Below are 12242 nucleotides of genomic sequence, written 5' to 3' on the forward strand. Positions count from 1 at the left end.
AAATGAATTAATAACTGTAAAAATAGCAAAATTGACGAGAAGTAAGCAAATTTTAGAGACCTGGCTTAGTTAATGTTTTCAAATGATAACTAGCAACCATCTGTACAAAGTTCGAATTCATTTTGGTTTCTAGTATTTGAGATTAGTTTTTTAAATGAATTAATAAATGTAAAAAATAGCAAAATTGACGAGAAGTAAGCAAATTTTAGAGATCTGGCTTAGTTAATGTTTTCAAATTATAACTAGCAACCATCTGTACAATTTTTGAATTTATTTACGTTTTTAGTATTTGAGATTATTTTTTTAATTGAATTAATAACTGTAAAAAATAGCAAAATTGACGAGAAGTAAGCAAATTTTAGAGATCTGGCTCAGTTAATGATTTTAAATAATAACTAGGAACCATCTGTACAAAGTTCGAAATCATTTTGGTTTCCAGTATTTAAGATTATTTTTTTAAATGAATTAATAACTGTAAAAAATAGCAAAATTGACGAGAAGTTAGCAAATTTTAGATATCTGGTTCAGTTAATGTTTTCAAATAATAACTAGGAACCATCTGTACAAAGTTCGAAATCATTTTGGTTTCTAGTATTTGAGATTATTTTTTTAAATGAATTAATAACTGTAAAAATAGCAAAATTGATAAAAATTTAGCAATTTTAGAGGTCTGGCTCAGTTAATGTTGTCAAATGATAACTAGCAACCATCTGTACAAAGTTCGAATTCATTTTGGTTTCTAGTATTTGAGATTATTTTTTTAAATGAATTAATAAATGTAAAAAATAGCAAAATTGACGAGAAGTAAGCAAATTTTAGAGATCTGGCTTAGTTAATGTTTTCAAATTATAACTAGCAACCATCTGTACAATTTTTGAATTTATTTACGTTTTTAGTATTTGAGATTATTTTTTTAATTGAATTAATAACTGTAAAAAATAGCAAAATTGACGAGAAGTAAGCAAATTTTAGAGATCTGGCTCAGTTAATGATTTTAAATAATAACTAGGAACCATCTGTACAAAGTTCGAAATCATTTTGGTTTCCAGTATTTAAGATTATTTTTTTAAATGAATTAATAACTGTAAAAAATAGCAAAATTGACGAGAAGTTAGCAAATTTTAGATATCTGGTTCAGTTAATGTTTTCAAATAATAACTAGGAACCATCTGTACAAAGTTCGAAATCATTTTGGTTTCTAGTATTTGAGATTATTTTTTTAAATGAATTAATAACTGTAAAAATAGCAAAATTGATAAAAATTTAGCAATTTTAGAGGTCTGGCTCAGTTAATGTTGTCAAATGATAACTAGCAACCATCTGTACAAAGTTCGAATTCATTTTGGTTTCTAGTATTTGAGATTATTTTTTTAAATGAATTAATATATGTAAAAAATAGCAAAATTGACGAGAAGTAAGCAAATTTTAGAGATCTGGCTTAGTTAATGTTTTCAAATTATAACTAGCAACCATCTGTACAAAGTTCGAAATCATTTTGGTTTCTAGTATTTGAGATTATTTTTTTAAATGAATTAGTAACTGTAAAAATAACAAAATTGATGACAAGGTAGCAAATTTTAGAGGTCTGGCTCAGCTAATGTTATCAAATAATAACTAGCAACCATCTGTACAATTTTCGAATTTATTTACGGTTTTAGTATTTGAGATTATTTTTTTAATTGAATTAATAACTGTAAAAAATAGCAAAATTGACGAGAAGTTAGCAAATTTTAGAAATCTGGTTCAGTAAATGTTTTCAAATAATAACTAGGAACCATCTGTACAAAGTTCGAAATCATTTTGGTTTCCAGTATTTGAGATTATTTTTTTAAATGAATTAATAACTGTAAAAATAGCAAAATTGACGAGAAGTAAGCAAATTTTAGAGACCTGGCTTAGTTAATGTTTTCAAATGATAACTAGCAACCATCTGTACAAAGTTCGAATTCATTTTGGTTTCTAGTATTTGAGATTATTTTTTTAAATGAATTAATAAATGTAAAAAATAGCAAAATTGACGAGAAGTAAGCTAATTTTAGAGATCTGGCTTAGTTAATGTTTTCAAATTATAACTAGCAACCATCTGTACAATTTTTGAATTTATTTACGTTTTTAGTATTTGAGATTATTTTTTTAATTGAATTAATAACTGTAAAAAATAGCAAAATTGACGAGAAGTAAGCAAATTTTAGAGATCTGGCTCAGTTAATAATTTTAAATAATAACTAAGAACCATCTGTACAAAGTTCGAAATCATTTTGGTTTCCAGTATTTAAGATTATTTTTTTAAATGAATTAATAACTGTAAAAAATAGCAAAATTGACGAGAAGTTAGCAAATTTTAGATATCTGGTTCAGTTAATGTTTTCAAATAATAACTAGGAACCATCTGTACAAAGTTCGAAATCATTTTGGTTTCTAGTATTTGAGATTATTTTTTTAAATGAATTAATAACTGTAAAAATAGCAAAATTGATAAAAATTTAGCAATTTTAGAGGTCTGGCTCAGTTAATGTTGTCAAATGATAACTAGCAACCATCTGTACAAAGTTCGAATTCATTTTGGTTTCTAGTATTTGAGATTATTTTTTTAAATGACTTAATAAATGTAAAAAATAGCAAAATTGACGAGAAGTAAGCAAATTTTAGAGATCTGGCTTAGTTAATGTTTTCAAATAATAATAACTAGCAACCATCTGTACAAAGTTCGAAATCATTTTGGTTTCTAGTATTTGAGATTATTTTTTTAAATGAATTAATAACTGTAAAAATAGCAAAATTGATAAAAATTTAGCAATTTTAGAGGTCTGGCTCAGTTAATGTTGTCAAATGATAACTAGCAACCATCTGTACAAAGTTCGAATTCATTTTGGTTTCTAGTATTTGAGATTATTTTTTTAAATGAATTAATATATGTAAAAAATAGCAAAATTGACGAGAAGTAAGCAAATTTTAGAGATCTGGCTTAGTTAATGTTTTCAAATTATAACTAGCAACCATCTGTACAAAGTTCGAAATCATTTTGGTTTCTAGTATTTGAGATTATTTTTTTAAATGAATTAGTAACTGTAAAAATAACAAAATTGATGACAAGGTAGCAAATTTTAGAGGTCTGGCTCAGCTAATGTTATCAAATAATAACTAGCAACCATCTGTACAATTTTCGAATTTATTTACGGTTTTAGTATTTGAGATTATTTTTTTAATTGAATTAATAACTGTAAAAAATAGCAAAATTGACGAGAAGTTAGCAAATTTTAGAAATCTGGTTCAGTAAATGTTTTCAAATAATAACTAGGAACCATCTGTACAAAGTTCGAAATCATTTTGGTTTCCAGTATTTGAGATTATTTTTTTAAATGAATTAATAACTGTAAAAATAGCAAAATTGACGAGAAGTAAGCAAATTTTAGAGACCTGGCTTAGTTAATGTTTTCAAATGATAACTAGCAACCATCTGTACAAAGTTCGAATTCATTTTGGTTTCTAGTATTTGAGATTATTTTTTTAAATGAATTAATAAATGTAAAAAATAGCAAAATTGACGAGAAGTAAGCAAATTTTAGAGATCTGGCTTAGTTAATGTTTTCAAATTATAACTAGCAACCATCTGTACAATTTTTGAATTTATTTACGTTTTTAGTATTTGAGATTATTTTTTTAATTGAATTAATAACTGTAAAAAATAGCAAAATTGACGAGAAGTAAGCAAATTTTAGAGATCTGGCTCAGTTAATAATTTTAAATAATAACTAAGAACCATCTGTACAAAGTTCGAAATCATTTTGGTTTCCAGTATTTAAGATTATTTTTTTAAATGAATTAATAACTGTAAAAAATAGCAAAATTGACGAGAAGTTAGCAAATTTTAGATATCTGGTTCAGTTAATGTTTTCAAATAATAACTAGGAACCATCTGTACAAAGTTCGAAATCATTTTGGTTTCTAGTATTTGAGATTATTTTTTTAAATGAATTAATAACTGTAAAAATAGCAAAATTGATAAAAATTTAGCAATTTTAGAGGTCTGGCTCAGTTAATGTTGTCAAATGATAACTAGCAACCATCTGTACAAAGTTCGAATTCATTTTGGTTTCTAGTATTTGAGATTATTTTTTTAAATGACTTAATAAATGTAAAAAATAGCAAAATTGACGAGAAGTAAGCAAATTTTAGAGATCTGGCTTAGTTAATGTTTTCAAATAATAATAACTAGCAACCATCTGTACAAAGTTCGAAATCATTTTGGTTTCTAGTATTTGAGATTATTTTTTTAAATGAATTAGTAACTGTAAAAATAACAAAATTGATGACAAGGTAGCAAATTTTAGAGGTCTGGCTCAGCTAATGTTATCAAATAATAACTAGAAACCATCTGTACAATTTTCGAATTTATTTACGTTTTTAGTATTTGAGATTATTTTTTTAAATGAATTAATAAATGTAAAAAATAGCAAAATTGACGAGAAGTAAGCTACTTTTAGAGATCTGGCTTAGTAAATGTTTTCAAATTATAACTAGCAACCATCTGTACAAAGTTCGAAATCATTTTGGTTTCTAGTATTTGAGATTATTTTTTTAAATGAATTAATAACTGTAAAAATAGCAAAATTGATGACAAGGTAGCAAATTTTAGAGATCTGGTTCACTTAATGTTTTCAAATAATAACTAGGAACCATCTGTACAAAGTTCGAAATCATTTTGGTTTCCAGTATTTGAGATTATTTTTTTAAATGAATTAATAACTGTAAAAATAGCAAAATTGACGAGAAGTAAGCAAATTTTAGAGACCTGGCTTAGTTAATGTTTTCAAATGATAACTAGCAACCATCTGTACAAAGTTCGAATTCATTTTGGTTTCTAGTATTTGAGATTATTTTTTTAAATGAATTAATAAATGTAAAAAATAGCAAAATTGACGAGAAGTAAGCAAATTTTAGAGATCTGGCTTAGTTAATGTTTTCAAATGATAACTAGCAACCATCTGTACAATTTTTGAATTTATTTACGTTTTTAGTATTTGAGATTATTTTTTTAATTGAATTAATAACTGTAAAAAATAGCAAAATTGACGAGAAGTAAGCAAATTTTAGAGATCTGGTTCAGTTAATGTTTTCAAATAATAACTAGGAACCATCTGTACAAAGTTCGAAATCATTTTGGTTTCCAGTATTTGAGATTATTTTTTTAAATGAATTAATAACTGTAAAAATAGCAAAATTGACGAGAAGTAAGCAAATTTTAGAGACCTGGCTTAGTTAATGTTTTCAAATGATAACTAGCAACCATCTGTACAAAGTTCGAATTCATTTTGGTTTCTAGTATTTGAGATTATTTTTTTAAATGAATTAATAAATGTAAAAAATAGCAAAATTGACGAGAAGTAAGCAAATTTTAGAGATCTGGCTTAGTTAATGTTTTCAAATTATAACTAGCAACCATCTGTACAATTTTTGAATTTATTTACGTTTTTAGTATTTGAGATTATTTTTTTAATTGAATTAATAACTGTAAAAAATAGCAAAATTGACGAGAAGTAAGCAAATTTTAGAGATCTGGCTCAGTTAATGATTTTAAATAATAACTAGGAACCATCTGTACAAAGTTCGAAATCATTTTGGTTTCCAGTATTTAAGATTATTTTTTTAAATGAATTAATAACTGTAAAAAATAGCAAAATTGACGAGAAGTTAGCAAATTTTAGATATCTGGTTCAGTTAATGTTTTCAAATAATAACTAGGAACCATCTGTACAAAGTTCGAAATCATTTTGGTTTCTAGTATTTGAGATTATTTTTTTAAATGAATTAATAACTGTAAAAATAGCAAAATTGATAAAAATTTAGCAATTTTAGAGGTCTGGCTCAGTTAATGTTTTCAAATAATAATAACTAGCAACCATCTGTACAAAGTTCGAAATCATTTTGGTTTCTAGTATTTGAGATTATTTTTTTAAATGAATTAGTAACTGTAAAAATAACAAAATTGATGACAAGGTAGCAAATTTTAGAGGTCTGGCTCAGCTAATGTTATCAAATAATAACTAGCAACCATCTGTACAATTTTCGAATTTATTTACGTTTTTAGTATTTGAGATTATTTTTTTAAATGAATTAATAAATGTAAAAAATAGCAAAATTGACGAGAAGTAAGCTAATTTTAGAGATCTGGCTTAGTAAATGTTTTCAAATTATAACTAGCAACCATCTGTACAAAGTTCGAAATCATTTTGGTTTCTAGTATTTGAGATTATTTTTTTAAATGAATTAATAACTGTAAAAATAGCAAAATTGATGACAAGGTAGCAAATTTTAGAGATCTGGTTCACTTAATGTTTTCAAATAATAACTAGGAACCATCTGTACAAAGTTCGAAATCATTTTGGTTTCCAGTATTTGAGATTATTTTTTTAAATGAATTAATAACTGTAAAAATAGCAAAATTGACGAGAAGTAAGCAAATTTTAGAGACCTGGCTTAGTTAATGTTTTCAAATGATAACTAGCAACCATCTGTACAAAGTTCGAATTCATTTTGGTTTCTAGTATTTGAGATTATTTTTTTAAATGAATTAATAAATGTAAAAAATAGCAAAATTGACGAGAAGTAAGCAAATTTTAGAGATCTGCCTTAGTTAATGTTTTCAAATTATAACTAGCAACCATCTGTACAATTTTTGAATTTATTTACGTTTTTAGTATTTGAGATTATTTTTTTAATTGAATTAATAACTGTAAAAAATAGCAAAATTGACGAGAAGTAAGCAAATTTTAGAGATCTGGTTCAGTTAATGTTTTCAAATAATAACTAGGAACCATCTGTACAAAGTTCGAAATCATTTTGGTTTCTAGTATTTGAGATTATTTTTTTAAATGAATTAATAACTGTAAAAATAGCAAAATTGATAAAAATTTAGCAATTTTAGAGGTCTGGCTCAGTTAATGTTGTCAAATGATAACTAGCAACCATCTGTACAAAGTTCGAATTCATTTTGGTTTCTAGTATTTGAGATTATTTTTTTAAATGAATTAATATATGTAAAAAATAGCAAAATTGACGAGAAGTAAGCAAATTTTAGAGATCTGGCTTAGTTAATGTTTTCAAATTATAACTAGCAACCATCTGTACAAAGTTCGAAATCATTTTGGTTTCTAGTATTTGAGATTATTTTTTTAAATGAATTAGTAACTGTAAAAATAACAAAATTGATGACAAGGTAGCAAATTTTAGAGGTCTGGCTCAGCTAATGTTATCAAATAATAACTAGCAACCATCTGTACAATTTTCGAATTTATTTACGTTTTTAGTATTTGAGATTATTTTTTTAAATGAATTAATAAATGTAAAAAATAGCAAAATTGACGAGAAGTAAGCTAATTTTAGAGATCTGGCTTAGTAAATGTTTTCAAATTATAACTAGCAACCATCTGTACAAAGTTCGAAATCATTTTGGTTTCTAGTATTTGAGATTATTTTTTTAAATGAATTAATAACTGTAAAAATAGCAAAATTGATGACAAGGTAGCAAATTTTAGAGATTTGGTTCACTTAATGTTTTCAAATAATAACTAGGAACCATCTGTACAATTTTCGAATTTATTTACGGTTTTAGTATTTGAGATTATTTTTTTAATTGAATTAATAACTGTAAAAAATAGCAAAATTGACGAGAAGTTAGCAAATTTTAGAGATCTGGCTTAGTTAATGTTTTCAAATTATAACTAGCAACCATCTGTACAAAGTTCGAAATCATTTTGGTTTCTAGTATTTGAGATAATTTTTTTAAATGAATTAATAACTGTAAAAATAGCAAAATTGATAAAAATTTAGCAATTTTAGAGGTCTGGCTCAGTTAATGTTGTCAAATGATAACTAGCAACCATCTGTACAAAGTTCGAATTCATTTTGGTTTCCAGTATTTGAGATTATTTTTTTAAATGAATTAATAAATGTAAAAAATAGCAAAATTGACGAGAAGTAAGCAAATTTTAGAGATCTGGCTTAGTTAATGTTTTCAAATTATAACTAGCAACCATCTGTACAATTTTTGAATTTATTTACGTTTCTAGTATTTGAGATTATTTTTTTAAATGAATTAATAAATGTAAAAAATAGCAAAATTGACGAGAAGTAAGCAAATTTTAGAGATCTGGCTTAGTTAATGTTTTCAAATTATAACTAGCAACCATCTGTACAAAGTTCGAAATCATTTTGGTTTCTAGTATTTGAGATAATTTTTTTAAATGAATTAATAACTGTAAAAATAGCAAAATTGATAAAAATTTAGCAATTTTAGAGGTCTGGCTCAGTTAATGTTGTCAAATGATAACTAGCAACCATCTGTACAAAGTTCGAATTCATTTTGGTTTCTAGTATTTGAGATTATTTTTTTAAATGAATTAATAAATGTAAAAAATAGCAAAATTGACGAGAAGTTAGCAAATTTTAGAGATCTGGCTTAGTTAATGTTTTCAAATTATAACTAGCAACCATCTGTACAAAGTTCGAAATCATTTTGGTTTCTAGTATTTGAGATTATTTTTTTAAATGAATTAGTAACTGTAAAAATAGCAAAATTGATGACAAGGTAGCAAATTTTAGAGGTCTGGCTCAGCTAATGTTATCAAATAATAACTAGCAATCATCTGTACAATTTTCGAATTTATTTACGGTTTTAGTATTTGAGATTATTTTTTTAATTGAATTAATAACTGTAAAAAATAGCAAAATTGACGAGAAGTTAGCAAATTTTAGAAATCTGGTTCAGTAAATGTTTTCAAATAATAACTAGGAACCATCTGTACAAAGTTCGAAATCATTTTGGTTTCCAGTATTTGAGATTATTTTTTTAATTGAATTAATAACTGTAAAAAATAGCAAAATTGACGAGAAGTTAGCAAATTTTAGAGATCTGGTTCACTTAATGTTTTCAAATAATAACTAGGAACCATCTGTACAAAGTTCAAAATCATTTTGGTTTCTAGTATTTGAGATTATTTTTTTAAATGAATTACTAACTGTAAAAATAGCAAAATTGATGACAAAGTAGCAAATTATAGAGGTCTGGCTCAGCTAATGTTATCAAATAATAACTAGCAATCATCTGTACAATTTTCGAATTTATTTACGGTTTTAGTATTTGAGATTATTTTTTTAATTGAATTAATAACTGTAAAAAATAGCAAAATTGACGAGAAGTTAGCAAAGTTTAGAGATCTGGCTTAGTTAATGTTTTCAAATTATAACTAGCAACCATCTGTACAAAGTTCAAAATCATTTTGGTTTCTAGTATTTGAGATTATTTTTTTAAATGAATTAATAACTGTAAAAATAGCAAAATTGATGACAAGGTAGCAAATTTTAGAGATTTGGTTCACTTAATGTTTTCAAATAATAACTAGGAACCATCTGTACAATTTTCGAATTTATTTACGGTTTTAGTATTTGAGATTATTTTTTTAATTGAATTAATAACTGTAAAAAATAGCAAAATTGACGAGAAGTTAGCAAAGTTTAGAGATCTGGCTTAGTTAATGTTTTCAAATTATAACTAGCAACCATCTGTACAAAGTTCAAAATCATTTTGGTTTCTAGTATTTGAGATTATTTTTTTAAATGAATTAATAACTGTAAAAATAGCAAAATTGATGACAAGGTAGCAAATTTTAGAGATTTGGTTCACTTAATGTTTTCAAATAATAACTAGGAACCATCTGTACAATTTTCGAATTTATTTACGGTTTTAGTATTTGAGATTATTTTTTTAATTGAATTAATAACTGTAAAAAATAGCAAAATTGACGAGAAGTTAGCAAATTTTAGAGATCTGGTTCACTTAATGTTTTCAAATAATAACTAGGAACCATCTGTACAAAGTTCGAAATCATTTTGGTTTCCAGTATTTGAGATTATTTTTTTAAATGAATTAATAAATGTAAAAAATAGCAAAATTGACGAGAAGTAAGCAAATTTTAGAGATCTGGCTTAGTTAATGTTTTCAAATTATAACTAGCAACCATCTGTACAAAGTTCGAAATCATTTTGGTTTCTAGTATTTGAGATTATTTTTTTAAATGAATTAATAACTGTAAAAATAGCAAAATTGATAAAAAATTAGCAATTTTAGAGGTCTGGCTCAGTTAATGTTGTCAAATGATAACTAGCAACCATCTGTACAAAGTTCGAAATCATTTTGGTTTCTAGTATTTGAGATTATTTTTTTAAATGAATTAGTAACTGTAAAAATAGCAAAATTGATGACAAAGTAGCAAATTATAGAGGTCTGGCTCAGCTAATGTTATCAAATAATAACTAGCAATCATCTGTACAATTTTCGAATTTATTTACGGTTTTAGTATTTGAGATTATTTTTTTAATTGAATTAATAACTGTAAAAAATAGCAAAATTGACGAGAAGTTAGCAAAGTTTAGAGATCTGGCTTAGTTAATGTTTTCAAATTATAACTAGCAACCATCTGTACAAAGTTCAAAATCATTTTGGTTTCTAGTATTTGAGATTATTTTTTTAAATGAATTAATAACTGTAAAAATAGCAAAATTGACGAGAAGTAAGCAAATTTTAGAGATCTGGCTTAGTTTATGTTTTCAAATTATAACTAGCAACCATCTGTACAAAGTTCAAAATCATTTTGGTTTCTAGTATTTGAGATTATTTTTTTAAATGAATTAATAACTGTAAAAATAGCAAAATTGATGACAAGGTAGCAAATTTTAGAGATTTGGTTCACTTAATGTTTTCAAATAATAACTAGGAACCATCTGTACAATTTTCGAATTTATTTACGGTTTTAGTATTTGAGATTATTTTTTTAATTGAATTAATAACTGTAAAAAATAGCAAAATTGACGAGAAGTTAGCAAATTTTAGAGATCTGGCTTAGTTAATGTTTTCAAATTATAACTAGCAACCATCTGTACAAAGTTCGAAATCATTTTGGTTTCTAGTATTTGAGATAATTTTTTTAAATGAATTAATAACTGTAAAAATAGCAAAATTGATAAAAATTTAGCAATTTTAGAGGTCTGGCTCAGTTAATGTTGTCAAATGATAACTAGCAACCATCTGTACAAAGTTCGAATTCATTTTGGTTTCCAGTATTTGAGATTATTTTTTTAAATGAATTAATAAATGTAAAAAATAGCAAAATTGACGAGAAGTAAGCAAATTTTAGAGATCTGGCTTAGTTAATGTTTTCAAATTATAACTAGCAACCATCTGTACAATTTTTGAATTTATTTACGTTTCTAGTATTTGAGATTATTTTTTTAAATGAATTAATAAATGTAAAAAATAGCAAAATTGACGAGAAGTAAGCAAATTTTAGAGATCTGGCTCAGTTAATGTTGTCAAATGATAACTAGCAACCATCTGTACAAAGTTCGAAATCATTTTGGTTTCTAGTATTTGAGATTATTTTTTTAAATGAATTAATAACTGTAAAAATAGCAAAATTGATAAAAATTTAGCAATTTTAGAGGTCTGGCTCAGTTAATGTTGTCAAATGATAACTAGCAACCATCTGTACAAAGTTCGAATTCATTTTGGTTTCTAGTATTTGAGATTATTTTTTTAAATGAATTAATAAATGTAAAAAATAGCAAAATTGACGAGAAGTTAGCAAAGTTTAGAGATCTGGCTTAGTTAATGTTTTCAAATTATAACTAGCAACCATCTGTACAAAGTTCGAAATCATTTTGGTTTCTAGTATTTGAGATTATTTTTTTAAATGAATTAGTAACTGTAAAAATAGCAAAATTGATGACAAAGTAGCAAATTATAGAGGTCTGGCTCAGCTAATGTTATCAAATAATAACTAGCAATCATCTGTACAATTTTCGAATTTATTTACGGTTTTAGTATTTGAGATTATTTTTTTAATTGAATTAATAACTGTAAAAAATAGCAAAATTGACGAGAAGTTAGCAAAGTTTAGAGATCTGGCTTAGTTAATGTTTTCAAATTATAACTAGCAACCATCTGTACAAAGTTCAAAATCATTTTGGTTTCTAGTATTTGAGATTATTTTTTTAAATGAATTAATAACTGTAAAAATAGCAAAATTGACGAGAAGTAAGCAAATTTTAGAGATCTGGCTTAGTTAATGTTTTCAAATTATAACTAGCAACCATCTGTACAAAGTTCAAAATCATTTTGGTTTCTAGTATTTGAGATTATTTTTTTAAATGAATTAATAACTGTAAAAATAGCAAAATTGATGACA

This window comes from Vanessa atalanta, chromosome W, assembly GCF_905147765.1.
Source record: "Vanessa atalanta chromosome W, ilVanAtal1.2, whole genome shotgun sequence".
NCBI lineage: Eukaryota > Metazoa > Arthropoda > Insecta > Lepidoptera > Nymphalidae > Vanessa > Vanessa atalanta.